Here is an 18,895-nt window from a genome sequence, read left to right on the forward strand (position 1 = left end):
GGCACATGGCACAAATCACAATAGTCACCAGGTCAGGATTAAAGGCTGAAAGGCGGGCCCCAGAGGTGAGTCAGGTCACAGGTGGAGATGACCTGGCAGGTACAGCTGTTAACAATTTATTGAGGCCCTGTGGTTTCCTTCTGGTGAATGACAGAGTGACAAGTCAGCTCCGTAGGTGATAGGATGCCAAGTGTTCACAAAGAGTCAGCGGGCCCACCACTCCAAGGCCTTTTCAAAGGATTAAATGCCGATCAACGTATGAGATGATCCAATGGTCGGCGCTATTTTGCAAGGGTAAAGTGCTCACTCTTTATGCCTGTGAAATAGCGAGAATGAATGAGAGTCGTCCACGTGTCATGATGATGACCTGAATGATAGAGCTGTTGAGACAAAAGTGGGGCCCCCGTGGTTTCCTTCTTGCGAATGACAGAGTGACAAGTCAGCTCCGCAGGTGACAGGATGCCAGGTGTTCACGAAGAGTCAGTGGGCCCACCCCTCCTGAGAGCCTTTTCAAAGGATTAAATGTCGATTAGCTTATGAGATGATCCAACGGTCGACGCTATTTTGCAAGGGTAAAGTGCTCACTCTTTATGCCCGCAAAATAGCGAGAATGAACGAGAGCCATCCACGTGTCATGATGATGACCTGGACGATAGAGCTGTTGAGATGAAAGTGGGGCCCCCATGGTTTCCTTCCGGCGAATGACAGAGTGACAAGTCAGCTCCGTAGGTGACAGGATGCCAGGTGTTCACGAAGAGTCAGCGGGCCCACCCCTCCTGAGAGCCTTTTCAAAGGATTAAATGTCGATCAGCTTATGAGATGATCCAACGGTCGGCGCTATTTCACAAGGGTAAAGTGCTCACTCTTTATGCCCACGAAATAGAGAGAATGAACGAGAGCCATCCACGTGTCATGATGATATGTGGTCTGAGAAGAAAGTATGGGCCCGCCAAGGTGGAAATGTCGGTATAAAAGAAAGACATGTGGCCAGTATCAAGTGGAATGCAAAGGGAATTTCAAGGCCAATGATTCGATGCCACATGGTATTATGCAACCAATAAAAAAGTGGGACCCAGAAAAAGGCCAAAGCCGTCAGTTAATCTAACGCTCGATCAAGTTTCTTTTGATCGAACTGTTGGCGCTATTTCGTAGGACTAAGCTGCCCAATAGTTATGCTTCGCGAAGTTGCGAAAGAGAAAAATGGAACACTTGCAAGAATGTTGTGACCCGTTGGAGTCAAAAATACGAATTCTCGTATGAATTCAATTTCGAAGGGACAGCCGGAGCATGCGGAATCAATGTTATAGTTAAGGTCCTGAGTACAAATATTTGATTTCCTAGCTACCAAGTGAAGATATCTTTTAAAAGATTTTGTAGAAGAGCAGATGCAGAGTTATCTTCTTCAGATACAGAGCAAGTCGGTTCAGTTGCAGAGAAAATTCCTTCAAGCAAAGATCAGGTTCTCTCATATTTTTGTAGCAATTCTTGTGTGGTGTTCTAAGTAAGATAATTCTTTTGTTGCAGGATTGTTTAAGAGTGATATTCATTTTCTTGCATTTTCAAAAAATGGCTCCTAAAAGGGAATTTTCCGGCAAGGTTAACTATTTAGAAAAAAGTGTATGTGATGATTTTTTAGAACAGTTGACGTTATCAACCAATCAGGCATCAAAGGCCAAAGAGTTAGTGCCCAAGGCTCCCTGTCTGGAGATAGGAGAAGGATTGTATGACAAAGGTAATTGGCTGAGAGAGCCACAGGTTGGGCTGTCCGGGTTGGGGTTGTTTAAAGTTGGATTTGGAATGAGAAATTCTCCTGCTCCTCAAAATAGTATCTGGGAACTAGATTTTGGGAAATTAGTAGTCCCAGGGGTATTCATGGATATAGACCTGCTAACCCAAATGGCATTAAATTATGATCCAGTCACAAGATGCATCCGGGATGTAAATGGGAAAACCCTTGTGGAAATTAATGCTGAAGAATTTAGGACAGCATTTGGACTTAATGAGTTCACAAATTTCCTGGAACCTATAAATTTCACAGCATTAGCCCAAGTTTACGGTGCACAAAGGAGTCATCTCAGGAATGGGCCTCTCAAGGAACTTTTTGTGAAAATAGGAGGGTTAACAGTTGTAGGACCCAACATGCAAGAGCCCTTCTCATTAAGTATGTTTACCCTGAGGGCTAAAGGAATGTATTGGGCACTTTGTCAAGTTTTAGGAGAGGATGCTGAAGCAAATATGCCCAATCATTACTTGCTAATGATTGCCCAGATTTTGAATCCTTCTCTTGCTATCACATTTGATTATGCCTCTTTCATTGTCGATGCTCTCCATGGAGGGTTGATAGGAATAAAGAATGGAAAGGTGGACAGACCTTTCGGATGGTATTCACTCTTAATGCACCTTTTTCTCTTCAAAGGTGGTGATTATTTAGCCAGTGGACTAGACCTGGTTAAGGAGAAGGAAGGAGAAAAAATGCCAATACAATTATGGAGTACTGTGTTGTCATGGGACAGAGAGGATGCTAGTTTCTTAAAGTTTGATAAATATTTTGCATCCAAAATAAGGACTCTCCTCTGCTCTGATAACCCAAGAGTCCCCAAGGTTCTTTTGGAATTCATAAGGCCAAAAGAATTCATAGAGAACATCAAAATTGTTCATAACTGGGGCGACATCTATTTATATCCAGTCTCCACAGTTTTTCAGAGTTTTTGGTTTCAGGGGTTCTCCATTTTTTTTACCTTACCAGGTCCCTCTCAAAGTGGGAATAGCGGAGATCCTTAGGCAAATTGGTGGCCTACAAGAGGCAGAGTTAACAGGCAGAGGTAAAGGGACTATTTTCCCTGCAGCTACCATAGCCCACCAATTCGTAATAACAAAGGGAGGCTGGAATTGCTTTGAGGATTTCCTCAAACCTTATCATTTATCCATTGTAGTGTCCAAGTGTGCTGATCTAGAGGACTTCTTCAATGGTGTGTTTAGGAAGAAGGTAGCATGCAGAGGTAGGCCTCATCAATTCCAATTTCCTGAAGACCTCATCAGAAATGAATTTGATCTAGATGAGCAGGAACTAAGGAAAGAAAAGTGGGTGGCTTATAAGAAAGCCTTGGATTTTGTGCATCAGTTTGATGCTAGCTATGACCCATTGTCTAGCTTCTTCCCATTAGAAGAAAAAATAAAATTTTTGATTGTTTGCTTTGAAGATGTGATGCAAACACTAAAGGAGAAGAGGGAAGTTGTGATTAAGAGCAACCCTGAAAAAGCCAGAGTGATCCTAAGCAGGTCAGCTTCCAGGAAAGCAATTCCTCCTGGTGATTACACATTGCATAAAAAATTAGGTTACAGGGTGCTGGTGCCTACAACAGGAGAGCCCTCTACATCCAAAGGAAAGAGGAAGATACAAGATGTCATTGACATCCAAGACAGCCCAAAGAAGCAAAGGGTGGGGAAGGAAGTGCAATCAGATACACCCTTGTATTCCCCATCCCAATCCCCTATCCATATAGGAGATGAACAAGCAGCAGTTGAACACCTCTTGCAGTTGGATAGCTTAGGGAAAATTGCATACACCTATGATGAAGTGGAGGAAGGGATGCCAGAAGAGCCCATTGATGCTGAAATGGATATTACCTCCACTAAACTCAAAGGCCAGGAGTGGGATCCTAAGATAAAAAAGGCAAGTAGTGCCTTTTTAGCTGATGACAACTTTGTCACATCGGAAGCATTTATGCAATTCATTTGGAAACAACATATAGATAGATATAATGCTAGATGTGAGACAAGAAAGGCTGAGCAGCCCAATAAAGATCCAGCCTCAGTGGAGGAAGAAATAAAACAAGAGATGATGGAGGAATTCAAAACCATTACCCATGAGCAGGGAAGAGATATGGTAGCACAAGCTGGAGTGCTTATCTTACCAAAGTGGAATATCGCAGATGCCCTGGTGTTAGATGCAGTAAGAAAAGAGACCAAACCCATGGAAGGGGTTACCTTCAATAAGGATAATGTTGCACTAGTCATGTGGTCTCTCAAGAGAAATGAGAGCAAGAAAGGCAAAGACACCCCAGGGTCAAGTTACCTTGGTGGAATGATGGTAAAGAGAGTACAGAGTACAGGGGTAGTAGAGGCTGCTAGCACTATGTTAGAAACTGCAAAATTCAGTGTTGCAGTGGCAGAGAAGGAAGCCAAAGAAAAAGAGGCCCTCCAAATTAAGTTGGAAACAGTTTTGAAGGCCTATAGCAGTGCCAAGGAGGAGGTGAGAGGTAAAGATAGCATAATTGCTAAGTTGCAAAGCCAGTTGATGGGATAGCACCAACAAGGTGAGTCTTCAACACTGATGATTTCCTCTTCTCCTGCAAGACCTTCGCCTACTAGCCCTATCATTGAATTTCCACCATCTCCAGCACCCTTCAGCTCTCAAATGATTGAGATTACTCCTCAAGAACTAGAAAACTTGAAACAGACTCAGGCCTTATATGCAGGGAAATATGAGAAAAAGGTAAGGGCCACAATCTCCAGTTTTGCAGATATAATAAATGCCTCATTGCTTTACAACAATGTGGGAAAAATTATGGAGATATGGAATGAGCTGAGGAGAGATAAGGCCATTTTGACACCCATTTTTGACAGATGGAGGCCTAGGGAGCAAGATCTAGAGTTCATGTGTGTATCCCGTGATGAAGCAAGAGCCAATCCTATTATCAAATCCACTTCTGATGTCACTAAAGTCTTAATGCAATTGGCAGCAGAAGTGGATAATGTGGATAGAAAGGTTAATTTGTGTAAGAAGGAATACACTGATCAAGTTTTTGAGTTGCTCCCAGGAATTTTTGCTAATCCGAATCAGTTAAAAGACAAGCAAATATGGCTTAAGGAGATAGAAGCTAAATTGTCAGCAAGGGTTAAAGGAATCATTGATCTTGATGATACTTCTTTCTTTGTTGTGACAATACAGGAAATAGAGAAAATTAAATCACATTATGGTTTTCTTAATTCAGAAGTCAACAAACTGAGAAATTCCTGGAAAAGGTTGACTAAGATTAAAGATGATGTGATTAATTTTTCATGGTTGACAGAAGAGATATATAGTGAGTGGGAAATTAAGTATGCCACCCATGATCCGGAACAGTTGGAGAGCACCCCTGAAAAGACAGAAGAGGTTGCAACCGAACAGCCTGTTGAACAGACTGCAGAGGCTGAAAAGAGCTTGTAACTATTTTTTGCGGAAAACTTGTAACCTCTTTATTTTTGAAAAGAAATGATTGTAACAAACTCTCCTTGAGAAGTCCGAAGCTTTGTGCATCCATGTTGTTATAAATGGATACCAGGACTATGGGAAAAATGATCACAAAATTTTGTAAGAAAACGCTGCAGAAATTTATCTGAGCTTTTCTAAGTTTAATGCAGAATCAGAATTTATTGTAATATTTCTTGAACTGAATATCAATATACAGGCCATCGGTTTTGAGTAAGGCTTTGTGTTGTCTTCAAATTTGTTCACAAATTTATTTACTATTTTCATTCTGAATAATCCAGGGTTGTTCTGTTTAAAAATGGAATTGCAAAGCAAGTTTAGTATAAGTGTTTGTTAGCTTTTCTCTTTAGGAGAGAAATTAAATACGTGAGATCACTCATACCAGTAATTTCTTTGGGAGGAAACTTTGAATTTTGAGGACCATAGATTAGTTTGGGATGCTTGAATTCTTGTATGTGTCAGGCATGTATAAGGATTAATGGAAACCAAGCCGACGGGAAGTATAAAGATGTATTGTTTAAGGAGTTTTATTTGAGTTTAGATGACTCTGTGACCTTGGATAAGGCACTGGTATTAATTGAAGTTGTTTATTGCATGCTTTGTTGATCGAAATGCTGAATTTAAGTACAATTTCCATCTTTTATTTTCAGTTGATTTCAAGGTGAATAAATCCACGAGTTTTCTGGACTGGTTTGCTGTGGGTTTATATTTGAAAGTGTGAATTTAATTCACAAAGGTATACCCACCTGGACTCCGAGGAAGCCCGAAGTGTAGATGGTTTAATCAAACCTTGTCATATGTTGTCTTGAGAATTTCCTTATCTTTGATGTCTCTTTTGCACCAAGCTCAAATTATATTACTCTAAGGATATTAAAGGGAATTAGATTTTGAAGACAACAGGGTGAATCAGTACTCCAAAACTTTTCTTGAATAATAACTTTATTGTTATGCATAAACAAAATAGTGTAGTAACATAAAATAAAGCTAAAGCAAACAGATAACAATCATACATGATTCACTCCATAACACATATATTTTGGTTACACAAAAACTCTTGGCTAGAGAGAAAAACTGTGGTGGGGATGGCACCCACAACTTCTCTACTGCAATAATAAAGAATGCTCAATTAGAGCTATATTTAGCTATTTCTGATAGCTTACCCTGTTAGGAGTAACAAGATCTGTTAGATCTACCTTGCTAAAGGATTTTACAACATTTATTCTGAATGCTACACCTGGTTAGAGGCTTTACAATTTATAGACTTGATTAGAGTCTTTTACCCTGTTAAAGGTTTCTCTTTCAATCTTCACAATATTACAATAAAATCATTACAAATATCTACAACTTTACATCTGAAATATTATAGCAGATTCTATGTGCTTAGAATAAGATTACCTTGCTTATAGCATACCTCGATAACCCATATAGTAACTCGGTAAACCTTTCTGTTTACTCTTTTTTTTTACTGTTCTCTGAAAACCTTCTCGGTGACCTCTGTGTCTCTGTAACAGTCTTCCTTCATGCATACATGCACTTCACTTATGCTGCATAAATAGATCTCTTAAAACGGTGATCCAATTCATTGCTTCGATCTTACAAACAAGATTCCTTGAGTGAATAACTAAACAAAATATTTTATTGGTTAGATTGTCCTTGTAATCATACACAATCTTCTGGTGCAATTTCCAATGTAATAATGGTTAGATTTGCCTCGATCTTGTAACATGTTTTCATATGCATGTCCAGGTTCAATATATATGGTAACACATTTCACTCGGTGAATATCAACTCAGTGTGTCATCTTTACTGGTTGGTAGTTATGAAAAGATACTCAGTAGACAGCTCGGTGTGTACTGTGTTCTGACTTCTTTCTACTATAACCGACTAGACTGTGCATACCAACTTCTCTATGTGTATACCAACTGCATGATTATGTAGTGCTAACCGACTAGAATGTATAGTATGACTTTGAATATAAAAACTAATGGCAATTTGATAAGTAGTAACAAAAGACGCATAAGGTAAGTTTCATCATGAGCAAATTCCATGCTCATAGTACAAAACTCCCTAATGTGATCTTGAGGATCAGATTTTCCATCGTATTTGTCATATTTAGGAATCTCGCAATGTTGCGGAAATGGTATCATATTTAGATTTTTATCAAAAGGATATGGGCATATATCTTCTAATGAATATTTCTTGGAGCTTGTCCCATTTTGCATGTCTTGTATTTGTTGTTGAAGAGTTTGTATTTGTTGAGTAAGGATGGATAAGGGATTATCTACATAGTTTCTTCTTGTTTCTTCGTGAGTCTTTTTGTCACTATGCTCTTTTCTTTTATCATCCCTTTTTTTCCTTGTTTCTTCGTTACTTTCTTTGTTCACATCTTCCTTATTTTTCTCATCTGTGTTTTGGGTGTTACTTGTCTCTGCATCTTGTTTCAATCTTTCCATGTTAAAGTATAGTGGTAGTTTAGCTCCAGATTTTGTCAACATCAAGAGATTTTTTTTATTTGTTTTGCCAACAATTTTTCCATTAGCCTATCAAATTTGAAATCTTGCTCAAGGTCTCTAATGGTGCTATTGAATGCTTCTTCGTCAACAACAGTAAATCCAAAAGTGTGGAATACAGAAGTATCTTCTTCCTCCATTTGTTGTTATTTTCTAAGTTGTTCGTGTTGGGCTCTAGTCCAAACTGGCATCTATTTATTTCAAAGTTGTTGAAATTTTTAAAGGACAAAGTCAATTAGTGATTATTGGTTTAGGAAGATATGCTTTGTTGATCTTACCACTATTGTTTATTCGTTGGGATAAAGCATCTCTTTGTTGAAAGGCGCGTCTTTGTAAAGTTTCATCATCAAATTTTGTATCGCAGCCACGTAAGTAGTGACGAAAACGGTGTAGGAATGCCCTATGTTTCAATAAGATCTTGTGATTGATATACAAGAATCTTATCCTTTTCTGAGTAGCTTTATAACTGGGTTTTGTTTTCTTAAGGTGATACTTAAAATTCATATAAGCATTTGACAATTCACAAGTTTGTTTGATTCCAATGTTGGTGCAATTTTGGTTTTGATATAACCTAGGTTCAAAATAGGAAAGATATATCCAAGATTAGGAACCTAGTATAGATTTGATCAAGCTTCGTGATAGAGGATTTGATTATCTTGATGAGAAACTTGACAAAGATGTTGATTTTTTCACTTAAGATGGTTGAATCGATAGCTTGTTAAATGTTAATGTTTACAAAACCTTTTGAGTATAACCTGTTTGATTAGCAACCTAGTTGTTTGATAGTTTGAAAATACGTGATGGTTTTAGAGAAAAACCTACTTCAAGAATTATTTTGATATTGATGTTTTGACACTTTGATTTTGATTTGGTGTTTCAAGTGTTGGAAAGCTTTTGTATTACCCTTTTGATCAAACTTTTTCAGAAATTTGTTAGATTTTTGCTCACTCGTAGATGATAATTTTCTTCAATTTTTGACCATTCAGAACATGTTATAGACATAGAAGATAGAATGTTTAATAAACAAAATGCACAAGAAAATACAATCACTATGGCAGGCTGAGACAATAGTTGTTGGATCTCACATGGAGTTTCCCCCGAGGCTACGCTATTCAAAGTGAATATTTAGATGCTTGACCCCACTGGCTCCACCCTCGGCACTCACTTCTTCGGGGCAGCCAAGCACCAATTTCCATGAAATCTCCTCATGGAAAACTTTATATCTTTACTAGGAACCATATGTATGTGAGCCGCTTCAGAGGTCCGACCTCCTACACCAACAACTAGAAGGATTTTGGCAACTAGTACAAGTGGTTTTTGGTAAAGGCTTTCAGTCATGTGGCCATACATGCGACACTTTCAGTTCTGTAAATACAGAAGGTTCCCAGCCTATAGAGATTACACTCCATAGGGTTTATGGGGAAACATAGTGTCGGTATGAACTTATCAACACATGTTGTTTGGGATTTTCGTCATAAACATGATTTATTTATAGTGGATTGGAAGGACTCAGTATTAGCTTGTTTCCACTTTAGGTCATTCCCCTCTCACTGGCCCCCTCAAGGCAGCTTGGGAAGGCAAACCCTCTAAAAGGATTTAATTGCTTGAAAGTAAAGAAAGCATAAAAGAGTTGGTTTGGCTTTTTGATCACCTAATTAAGGGGAGAGCATATACCTACCACTTTCGAGACACAGAATACAAGTGTTCTTTTTAACCTTTTCAAAGTAATTGTTGGCTAAGTCTTATTTGGAGATGTTGCTCCAACAAGCATGGTGTTTATTTTATCCTTTTTTAAGTCTATGTGCAACTATTTTAGAGAAAATACCAAAAATGCAAGTTGCATGTTATCAATTCATCCTTTTAGTTAAACTAGATGGACAAGATATGATATATTACTTCCCAAATTAAGACTTTTAATTAGCTAGATGATAAAATGCATTAAATTTGCCTTAAATGCCATCCTGCACATGCATGTTAGTAATCTAAAAAATCTGATTTCTTGGACATTCGGACCTGCTAACCTAACATATGCGCTATCTTTGTATTCAAAAGCACTAAACTATAGATCAAAAGTGATAACTTAGACTACAAAAGCGTTGCTCTGTGGATACAAAAACGTGATTTCTTTGACATATGCGCTAACCTATGATACAAATACGTTAACCTCTTATGCAAATGCGCAGAATTTAAGACAAAAGCGCTATATATATGACATATGTGCTAACCTATGATGCAAATGCGTGGTTTTTTAGACAAAATCGCTAACCTACATGACATATGCGCTAACCTATGATTCAAATGCGCTAACCGGATGAACAAAAGCACTATCAAAATTCACACATATGTGAATTTGCATTACAAATGCGTTAATTCTACTTTTTGTGAGATTTTTAAAGGTATATGCGAGGTCTATGAGCCCCACGGTGGGTGCCAAAATGTGTGAGCTTGAATTTCATTCTCAGAATGTTACCTACAATAAATTAGTTTCACAAAATACAAATGGAAATGTATACAGGAAATCCAAATTCAACCAATGAAACTACATGAAATACATATTAAAATAAAACATTATTTTACCTTCATGGCTTATGTCTCATTGTGTCCTAAGATGGTGTGCTCTAAGACAATGCATTGTTGGCTTCCAAGATGGCATATGAAGAATGGACTGATAACTTGTAGTTAACTAACACTATGATATGCAACTGCTACATGGTTATGCTAAAATGATTATAATATGATGCTATATGATAATTGCTACATTTCTATTTGCTTCAAAAACAAACAGATGCATAAGATTAGCTTGTAAAATGCACTTACAGTCTCTTGAAGTATAACTCTCTCTCAACTGAAGCTCTTGACTTAATAGACTTTGAGAGGATAAGATGATGTGGCTTAGATCAACGGTCCAGATCAGATTTATAGATTTGGATGGCCATGAGCAAGAGTGAAAGTTGAGAGAAAGGGGGAAGGAGAAGACAAGTGTCACTCATCTCACCTTTTCTGGGTTGCTGACTGAGGGAATCTAGGGATGGTTGGAGGAAATTTAGGCATGAGAGGACAAGTGGACTCAAGTCCTTCCTAAGATGTAGGGAGTGTTGGAGAGAACATAGGAAATGGTTATGAAATATGTGTACGTACACAATTTTCATTAAGTTTGGTGGTTGGAGATAAATGATAAATTAATATTTAAGAAATATTAATTTCCTTAGCCACATGTTTGATGAGTTGGCAAAGGGAAGATGAAGTGGAGATGGAAAAATGAGTTGGATAAGGGATTTAAATAATTTAAAAATTATTTAATATTTGAGACTATAGGATAGGAGAATAACTATTAAATATTGGATATTTAATTAACTTGATTAAAAAGATAATTAAATATTAGATATTTAATTAATTAGAAGAATATGATAGATGAATTAATTAATAAAATATTGATTAATAGAAAGACATGAAAATGAATTAAATAAATTAATCTTTTCAAATTAACTATTTAATAGAAGAATTATTATTAAATAAATATAAAATATTTATTTCATTGCTCATAGCCAATTTTTATGTGTATACACCTATTCAACCGGTAGAGAAGGCCCTGGCAGCTAAAGTTGATGTAAAGGATGAATGGATCATTGATTCAGGATGCTCACATCATATGACTAGAGATAAAAGTAAATTCTTGAACTTTCAAGAATACAATGGAGGCTTAGTGAGATTTGGAGATGATAAAGCTTGTTTGATCAAAGGTAAAGGTACAATATCTCTTGATGGTAAGCATAATACTGACAATGTTTACTATGTTGAAGGTTTAAAGCATAATCTTTTGAGTGTTGGTCAATTAGTTGAAAAATGATTTCAGTTACAATTCAAAAATGGAAAATGCAAAATCATGAATAGAACTGGTTTGGAAATTGCAACCAATAATCAAACTAGATGTAATATCTTTCATTTGAATAACAATGAAAAGCCATGCTTGATTGCACATATTGATGAAAGTTGGCTATGGCATAAGAGACTTTGTCATGTAAATTTTGATTGCATGGTAAAATTCAATACTACTAAAGCAATTAGAGATTTACCTAAGATTGTCAAACCTCACAATATAGTATGTAAGGAATGTCAATTGGGAAAACAAGTTAGAGCTACTTTTAAAAGTATTCCAGAAAAATCAAATAATGCTCTTAATTTAATTCATACTGATTTATGTGGTCCAGCTAGAACTAAAAGTTTGCAAGGTGATAGATACTTCATGCTAACCATTGATGACTACTCTAGAATGTGTTGGGTTATTTTTCTCAGAGAAAAATCAAAAGCACTTGGAAAGTTCAAACTGTTCAAAGCAATGGTATAAAATGAAACTGGTAAGAAAATCAAATGTCTAAGATCAGATCAAGGAGAAGAATTTACATCCAAGGAATTTAATACATTTTGTGAAGTGAATGGAATCAGAAGATAGCTATCAGCACCCTAGACACCACAACAGAATGGAGTTGTTGAAAGGAAAAACAAAACTATCTTGGATGCAACAAGAAGTATGTTATCAGAAGCAAATCTACCACATGTGTATTGGAGAGAGGCAGTAATTACAATGGTGTATACATTCAACAAAGTTCACATCAAAGGTGAAACCGATAAGACCCCTCATGAACTATGGTTTGGTATACTCCTACTCTTAAATATTTCAGAATTTTTGGAAGTAAATGCTATATTAGAAGGAATGAGTATATTGGCAAATTTGATCCTAGAAGTGATGAAGGAATATTTCTAGGTTATTCATCTAAGAGCAAGGCATATAAATGTTTTAACAAAAGATTGCAAAAAATTGTTGAGAGTACAAATGTGAAGATTGATGAACAATTTAGAGGAACTTCAAGGTACATAGACTCTAAACTGGCAGTAGAGATTCTAACAAATAAACCTACATTGAACCCACCGATACAGAATGAAGATCCAGTTACACCAGTATCATTTGAAAAATTCTACAGTAACTAAGGAATAGCAGCAAACGAAGACACCCCAGTATGTAAGACTGAATCATTCTGAAGAATAGATAATTGGAGAAATAAAATTCTTTTTAGGATTGTAGATTTCACAGACTGATAAAGGTATATTCTTGAGTCAATCCAAGTACTTGAAAGAGTTATTAAATAAATTTGGGATGGAGAACTCTAAACCAATAAGCACACCTATGACTACAAATGACAAATTATCACAAAGGGATGAATCTACACCTGTTAATCCGATTAGATACAAATCTATGATAGGAGGTTTACTGTATTTGACACAAACAAGACCTGATATCATGAATGCAGTATGTATTGTTTCAAGATTTCAGAGTAATCCTAGAGAAAATCATGAATCAACTGTAAAAAAGATTTTTCGGTACTTGCAAGGCACTACAAATCTTGGATTATGGTATCCTAGAGATGAAAACTTTGAATTATGTGAATACATAGATGCAAATTGGGTAGGAGATGTGGATGATAGAAAAAGCACCACTGACAGAGCATTTTTTCTTGGAAGAAGATTAATTTCTTGGTTGAGTAAGAAACAAAGTTGTACATATTTATCAATAGCTGAATCAGAATATGTTGTAGCAGCAACTAACTGTACACAAGTATTATGGCCTAAGCAAATGTTGAAGGATATAAAGGTAAAATGCAAGGAACCTATTACTATCTATTGTGATAACACTACAGCAATTGACATATCTAAGAATTTGGTACTACATTCTAAAACCAAACATGTTTCTATCAAACCGAATTTTCTAAGGGAAAATGTTGAAGCAAAAGAAATTAAAATGGTTTATGTAAATACTAAAGAGAAAATTGTAGATACTTTCACTAAAACTCTGCCTAAGGAGACTTTTGAATATCTCAGAGATCAGCTTGGGGTCATACCCCCACAGGTAGAGACTTAGGAAGTTGATGTTTGTCATCAACCGACAGAATTAACAGAGAAATCTTTTACTCCGGCTTTGATGAGGAAGCTACTTCTCAGGGGGAGTAGTTGGTATACTAAATTGGTTGGTATTTTGTATCTAAATTTTTTTTTTACTTTGGCATTTGATGTCAAAGGGGGAGAAATTGAAATGGAAAAACACATTATCTTTTGGGGAGAGATTATTCATTGAGGGAGAGATTGTTACTCTCTGTATCTATATTTTGATTTTTGGTTATGATCTCTTCTGGGAGATTGTTGGCTTTTGGTATTTGGCATTTCTGTTTTGGCACTTTGATGGTTTTTCCATCTTGTGTTGCCATCAATGCCAAAAGGGGATATTGTTGGTATTTTGGTATGGTTTTTTCATTGATGTCAACACCTACTATCACTTATCAATTTTGGCACTTTGGAGAATCAACAACATTCATCGGCAAGCAAATGACTCATGCACAGTCACCAGTATCTGGTACACCGGAAGGATTTAATGATCACCGACACTTGGAATGGCATGGAAAACACTTGGTTATGTCAAAGACCTCACTTGGACACTTTATCTTGAAGATTTGTTTATTGGCATATTCGTATCAGCACATGTGTTGTTACCGACAAATAGGTCCAGGTTATACACCGACAGGCTTATCTTTTCGAGATCAGCATGGCACACTATGGAGATGATTAATTATTGTTGTAAATGCATTAAGCCGACATGTTGAATCGGTTATTGCATCAGGAATTAATTTATTTATAAATTTATTTTATTGTAATATCCTTTAGAGATAACCAACTAAAATTGGTCCTAGGTTATGATATAAATGTAAGATCTTATTTGTAAGATCGAACGTGGAATGTGGAAAAAGATTGTGTGAAGGTATATGTGAGAATAAGAAGAACTATACACACAAACATCATTTGAACGTGAAGCAAGGTTTTTATGAAAGCATATCAGAACTACACTGGTACTGAATCCAGCATATGAAGATGCTATTTTGAGTAGTACTTTATTATTGGATTTAACCATCCAATTGTAGTCAGTGTGACTCCTATTTTGTGTTTGAGCAGTGAGCTCTAGGCACTTGGCCTTTCTACATGTGCAGACCCCATTTGTATACACTTACTATCTGCATTAGTATCATCTGATTGTGGGTAAGGTTTCCCACTGTGGTTTTTCCCCTTACAGGGTTTCCACATACAAATATTGGTGTTATGTTTTGTGGATGTTATTATCTTTCTATTTTATGAATTAAGTTGGTTAAGTTATTTTTGGTTTGAATTATTAGACAACTAATTTACCAGCCCCCCTCTCAGTTGCCTTTGGGACCTAACATAGCCAAGTCATGGGCCCAAGTAAATACAACCAAAATAAGATTATTTTTGCAAAATACCATGGGGATGTATAGTAAGGCAGTACAGGTAGGCAGAGCTTTGGCTTCCTCTTCCAGACAATGGGAACAAAAGTCAAACATTTTCACTAAATAATTCCAAGTTTTGAAAAAGGTATTGTGGCTAGGTGAAGAGATAGTGGTAAAGGAGGACCTCTTAGGGGGTGACAATTATAAAAACTTGCAGTCTTATGTATACATCCTAGAGCTAAAGATTGAAATGTTTCAATAATATATCAAGGATATAACCGAATTTGAGACCCTCTCCTTACGGAAATTTTGTCATACGAAAATTTTGTAAAGAAAATGTTAGGACCTTTTGGCCTCAGATTAGCTGATAAAAGAATAATGGACCAGCAACAAATTTTGAATCAGTGGGATGCATATCAAGCATAGCACCTAGGACCCGCGGCCCAGCTTGATGTCACACTTATGGATAGATACACATATCCGATTACTCAGTGTCAAGAGGTGGCACACATAGTGAAAGAGTTGGAGGAAGCGAGAACGCATGTGGATGAAGTTTTGAAGAAGTATAAGTTCAAAGCTAAGCATGTAGCAGATCCTCTAGTTCAAGCAGTTGCATGTATAATTGATAATTATAAATCTTTTATCAAGACATAAAAGATAAGCACACAATTGCTAAAGATAGCAAAGCTTTTTTTTCCTTAATTTATAACTCCGGCTCCTACTGGAGTTCCAATTTTGAGAGAAATTTTGCATAGTTACGAAAACGTGGCTCACCTAGAAGGGTTTTCGTAATGCTCATGCAGTCCCCATTTCGTAGTTGTTAAGTGGAGTGTCAAGGCAGAAACTTGCAAGTTAACTATGACTCCTAGGGTCAGTTCTTAATTTAGAATAGTTATTTCCTAGATAGTAGGGTAAAGAACTTCTATAAATTGAGGAGTTGGATTCATTTGTAAGGGTCCCAAATTGATGATTTGTGGCCTACTTAGAGATTTTAGAATATTTTGCAGATTGATTAAGAAGTTTGAGTTATTTTTGTTATACATTCATGGAGATTAATATAAAAAGTAGCTTGTAAATTGCCTGATCTACGTTTATATTCTACCAAATTGTTCTATGTAATCTGGTAACGTTTATTGTTTGGAGTTAGCAATGTGGTTTAATCTTTTTGTCTATCACTTTATGAATCATATTGTGCAAATCAGTGGTGTATGAGAATTATTGTGATAGGCCATATTGTTGATGATTTTATTTTCATAAATTTGTGAAATTGATGATTTTGCAGGTTTTCTGGAGGTCCATTGTTGAATTCTAACTTGGCTAATATTTGATAATTGCTTGGAATGCAGGGAACTAATTGAGTAGTTCATTAAGTTGTTATTATATTGGTCTTTATTGTTATTTTCTTGTTTCCCTTTACACTTCACATTTTATTTCCCAGAGAATCTTAAACCATAAAAATACAAAAGAGAGGAAGTGCAGTTATCCATAACCAGCAACATTTAGTTCTAACTAGCAAGCCCCTTTATAGATATAACCACATCAACCATTGGGCTACCCATCACCGTCGAGACCCAACTATAGAGACCTTGGAGTAGTGAGTTCTTTCGAACCCGTTACGTTTTAGGTGAGGTGGTGAGTGTTTGTATAAACTACCTGACTATTGGTGAGTGTGTCAAAACACCCATCAATAGATTCCTCACACCTAACCATGTGAATATAAACATTAAGGAACAATAACAAGGCCAAAGAGAGAACCTTCATAGTAAGTTATATCCATGTTCTACACTAACATGTACCAAGTTGTGTAATTTAAGTGTTAGCAACAACTAAGAAGGAAAACTGGAAGGGGGGGGTAATAAGTTTTCACTTGATTAAAACAATTTAAGCACAATCTCATATCTAAAAAACAAAAACAAGAACAAAGATAAGAACAATGATACCACAACACACAACACCAATATTTTCACATGGAAAACCCAATCAAGGTAAAAACAACGGTGGGAACCTACCCACAATAAGATGATACTCTGCAATAGTATGTGTAAATATTACAATGTATAATGCACATGCATTCAAGCTCACTACCTAGAGCTCACTACTTAAAATAAGAAGACCCATAAGTCTCCAATCCTTAGGGAAGGTTCGCTACCTTACAATAATGATTGGACTACAATCGAGATTACATGAACTGAAAAATTAGCATCTCCTTATGCCTGATGACAATTTTGATTAAGCACATTTGTTTGTCATGCAATAATCCTTTCTCAATAAACCAAACCAAAGGATAAATTAACTTATGCACCACATACACCACTCTCTGATAATGCAGACACAACATAGATACCCAAATTACATGACTATACCACCTATATATATAAATCATCAACCTTGACTACAAGGTCGTCTAAACCCTAAAACCTTAATTACAAAATTACATCTTACAATACATAAATACACCATCGGGCCAATATAATGACATATATGACATACCATGGACCTAAATCAAATCTTCAAACATGCATCACCACCGGAAATCTTGCCAAGATCAACTCGAACACGCTACACTGCCAAGAATACCAAATAATGCGAAGAATGCCACCAGATCAATAAAATCATCAAGAATGTGCACAAGAATCAATGTAGACCACCAAAAAAAATAGGACATGATCATGAAACACCAACAAGCATATTAGAACCACCCACAATAGCTGCACCAACACCACTTATGCAAATCTTCATCGATCAACACACTAACTCACATGAACACTCAACAACAACAATTCAGACTAGAAAGATAACTTGCAGAGCACCAAATTACAAACCATCTGAATTGAAGATACATATAAAAATCCAAAACATTCTCCCAAATCCAAAGCCAAAGATATGACCACACCAAAGCTCACCAGAGAAAATACCAAACTCTTCCAACCACTGCATAGAAAGATTGAACTACAAATCGAATCCAATAATATGATCAAGAAATCTCTCGGATCACTGAAACAAATAAGGAATGAAGTATTCCAGCATCCCAAACCAATAAACCATCCATATCAGCTCAATGCAATCACCGAAACACCAAATAGCTCTTTGTAACACCATAACACATGAATATGTTGACATCAATGACAACAACATATCCTAGCAGCAACAATATCCAACAATCTTCCCCTTTGGCATTGATGGCAACATATGAATCTAAAAAATAATCAATCCAAAGAAAATGAATCAACACACAAACTCCCCCTAAGATCATGCACACAAAGCTCCAAAAATAAAGCAGTTTTTCACATGACTCTCTCCCCCTTTGAAAACAATGCCAAAGACCGAGTACAAATTATGCTCTCTCTCTCTCTCCCAAAACACATCCTCTAAGAAGGACAATCTCCCCCTTAGGATAAAACAATAACTAAAAATCTAAACAAGTGTGTGGTTCAAATACTGACTACTCCAGCTGAATACCAGCACCAACTCATCCACCCGGACAAAGAGATAAGGCTCTGAAATACACCGGATTGATGCAACTCCATGCATCTAGTTCTAAACAGGAGGGGCAAAGACCCCTAACTTGTCTCTCAAATAGATAAATGTATATGTAGGCAAAGGCTTAGTGAAAATATCTACAATTTGATCCTTTGTAGATACAAATTCCAATCTGACTTCTTCATCACTGACGTTCTCCCTCAGGAAATGATACTTTATGGACACATGCTTTGTTTTAGAGTGCAACACCGGATTCTTTGAAATATTGATAGCACTTGAATTTTTATAACATACAATAGTAGGCTCATCATAAATTACTTTGATATCCTTCAACATCTACTTCATCCAAACTACCTAAGTATAGTTAC

This window comes from Cryptomeria japonica, chromosome 1 (assembly GCF_030272615.1).
Source record: "Cryptomeria japonica chromosome 1, Sugi_1.0, whole genome shotgun sequence".
Taxonomy (NCBI): Eukaryota; Viridiplantae; Streptophyta; class Pinopsida; order Cupressales; family Cupressaceae; genus Cryptomeria; species Cryptomeria japonica.